The sequence below is a fragment of the Antrostomus carolinensis genome, unplaced genomic scaffold (assembly GCF_000700745.2).
Source record: "Antrostomus carolinensis isolate BGI_N321 unplaced genomic scaffold, ASM70074v2 scaffold1861, whole genome shotgun sequence".
NCBI lineage: Eukaryota > Metazoa > Chordata > Aves > Caprimulgiformes > Caprimulgidae > Antrostomus > Antrostomus carolinensis.
In genome coordinates, this window is record NW_010293267.1 from 33878 (window position 1) to 37415 (window position 3538).

Here is a 3538-nt window from a genome sequence, read left to right on the forward strand (position 1 = left end):
AGTACAAACCATTATCTCCTCTACTGTTGTGACCTGATTGTGTAGACTGGAGACTATCTCTGTAACAATACCATTGCAGTCAGTTTGCAAGTATAAATCTAAGCCAAAAGCTAAGACCAGTCGAGGTTATTTATGGTAATTCAAAATCTTTCCCAATTGTTGTTGAAAGTCTCATCCAATGTGCAGCACCAGACGTGCAAACTTTTTTACATTATCTTTGCTGAAGATTGTTGTAGTGTCAGTGAGAGCAGTCAGCAAGATACAGTTATCTTGTGCTGTGTGATGTGCTTAACACACAGACAAGTCGCTGCAGGGCTTCCTATCCCTGTTCTGCACCATCAGGTGGAAGATGGTGAGACTTTTATTTATCTTACTGTGGTTTTTTTTTCACCAGGAGGCTATGGATATGTTTTCTATGGAGCTGAGCACTTTGTATTGCTGACTGGTACTAAAAAAATAAAAATAAAAATAAATCTGGGAGTACTCTTTGAAGGCTTTTCATTCCAATGACGTTTCAGGATGGTATATTGAGATAATTTAGAGGCCTTCCTTTAAATTTATATGTGACCACATATTAAATAAATTAGAAAATGAAGAGCCCTTTTCAAAATACTATTTTATAGCAAATATATATTAGCATGTTAATAACAGGTGAAAGTTTTGCTTTTCTTTCATCTAAAAAACAAAGCAAGAGGATTTACTGACAAGGCACACTGACCATGAAAACCTTTTTTATGTACAGATTGAGATTTTTTTAATTGGAAAACAAAACACTTGCAATTTTTTTTTATTATCATACATGATTATTTAAGCTGCATACATTTTTATCCTCTGAAATATTGTCGATTTCTGGCTCATTCCTTATCTATTTTAATAACTACTGTCCAACTAATTAATTACTTGGATGTAGTCATCTCATTAGCTTTGTATGGAGGAAGTGGGGAAGAGAATATGCCTGGATTGTCACCAGGTTCTCTCACTGGAATATAGACATCAGTTGACAAGCAGGAGATTTTTCTGTCAAAAGTCACACTTAAACCAAATATGATCCTTTCCTCCCTCTTAAGTACTTAAGTACTGCTATTTTTGTACTCTTGAAGTAGATAATCACTGTAGAGCAGAAATAGCAATGCCAAAAATTAATGTAAAATCAGTACATGTCACTTGAAGGTTATGCTCAAGCCATGCAGACATCATCTTCTCCTCTTCCCCTTTATACCTAGATGTGGGCAACGTTGGGGGAGTTTTGTTCAGAGCCTCCTTTTGTCCCCTGGACCTTGTCTTTGGTTCTTATTGTAGGGCATATTGTAGCAACAATAGTGTCCTTCTACACCATATGCAAAGTTAGGATAAGTTTTTCACTGCAGGGTAAAAAAGAGACTGTTCCAGCTTTTGTAATCAGGTGTATTCTGCACAACTCACTGTAACCCTTTCTGGGTCAGGTGTATCTCATACACGATGCATTTGTAATGATTATTTAAGGGAAAACTTTGAAAATCATGCAAAAATATCCATGTTTCAGGCAGGCAGGAGGGTGGAGAGGAGATGCTGTTTTACCTGCATGTTAAGTTTCTCTCATTTAATACCCAAAAGGAAAATCAAGTGGTCCTGCTGCTTTAGCAGCTCCCGCAGTTGCTGATCTGCTCTCTCGCTGGGGTAAGGCTGGGGCAAATTCACTTCTATTTAGAGAAATTAAATGAGAGATTAGTTCAGTCCTCTGCCAACCCAGAGGGGTGCCACTGCATGTTTATTTTGGCTTTAGGGACACGCTAAAATGTTTGGTTGAAGAGTTTAATACCATTCATCTTGTGAGATGTAGGCACTGCAATACACTAATATCCATCCGTCCGCCCCAACAGGTTATTGCTCCTTTCTCTAGATTTATTGCTGCTTTTCTCAGGCCTCAGTGAGTAAAGCTTTGAACACCAGAAACTTCAACCTCCCAACAACTGACATTGATGTACCCGAGCTCTGTAGCAGAACCTGCTATCCTGCGTAGGATGTGTAGGCTTCCTTTGTGTGTATACGCACGTATCTATGATGCCTTTGGACCTCAGAAAGGGATTCAGAAAAAGTGCTCATTGTCACCCAAAGGGCTAGTAGGGAAGTTGCAAAAAAAGAGCTGTGTCCAGTGGCTAGGTTGGCCTTGATGTGCTCAGCAAAAAGATTTGTGTTTCCACTTGTCATTCTCAGTCCTGAACTCTAAGTCAAGCCCATCCCTCCTCTACGCCAGCAGAGTGTTTAAGCTGTTAAGTCGCAAGTCTTTCTACAGGAAACGGTTGTTGAATGAAATACATAAACAGGCATCAGAGCAGGAACTGCAATCCACATTTTTTCATTTCTGTTTGAGAGTTCTGACCACTGTGCCATAGTCATACTCACTCAGGGAATATATGGGTGCTCTCATCCCTGAAATGTATGATCATACAAAGTGCAAAACCTTCATGGAAGGACTGAGCCTCTCCATATCCTGGAATAAACTCTGCAAGGGTGAGGTCACATGCCTGAAAAATGGGACATGTCATTTTTGACATCAGTGAGTTGCCAGGATGCTCTTCAGCAAGGGAGTTCAGGGTGGTTGTGAGCTGTGGAGCAGAATTTGAGGTGCCTGGCAAGCAGTATTGTCAAAAAGTGGACGCAGCAGCAGAGTTTGGGCGCTTCCCAGATGTGATGGAAAATGGCAGGGTGATTTGCAGATCTAGGATTGGGACTTAGACTTCTAAAGTTGGAGCTAGATGATTCTTGGGCCTCTAATCCTTTTATGCAACTAGCCCCAAATTACTAACCAGTGCTGCCTATAAATTGTTCTTCCTAAAATCTTTTGGGCTGCTGGCCTGATTTTGCAGAAAAGCAGCAGTTTAACAGCTGACAAGAGTATGGGGAGCACACAATGCCCATAGGTCATTAATTCTTGCGGCTAAATTTACTGAGGAGATAATGGATGAAACCTGACTCGGCTAAGCTCTCTGCTCCTTTTCTAGCAGTGTTCAGTAGTTAATTTAAATCTCACTTAGGAACTACTTGTGGCATTAAAAGTCCTCCAGGCATACTCTGGTGAACTCTTTAAACATATCCTTGTCCAGAGTGCCATTAAGATATCATGTATCACTTCTGAATTTCCTCTTCTAGTGTCGGTGGTGGCACGGAAGTTGTTGACCACAACTCGGCTTTATTCCTATGAATTGTTCCCTTCTGCAACATTCAATCACTGGTGCCAAAACTTAGCTTTCATAGTCTGTCCCCATGGAAAGTGTGTGAGTTCCCTTGTTCCAGCAGCATCACAAAATGACTTAAGTTGGATACTGATCAGAAAGAAGTTTATTTGTGAATGGAAAGATGAGACTGTAGCCCACTTTCATACAAGGAGGCATATTGGAGTCAGAAGAATTATTCAGAATAATAAGGTTGAACAGCACCTCTGTCATTGAAACTATCAGGGATGGGTGCAAAAATGGAGATACCTGTTTGGATTGTTCTCAAGTCTGGAAGTTTTTCTGATTGTGGTTTTGTTTTGGTTTTTTTTTCCTCTTTTCTTTTT

General features: G+C 40.2%; 1 protein-coding gene across 1 annotated transcript in view; it reads left to right on the plus strand.

Moving 5' to 3' along the window:
• Positions 1 to 3538, plus strand: part of RAPGEF1 (Rap guanine nucleotide exchange factor 1) — an 84364-nt gene that overhangs the window by 32764 nt on the left and 48062 nt on the right. The gene's annotated exons all lie outside the window — the stretch shown is intronic.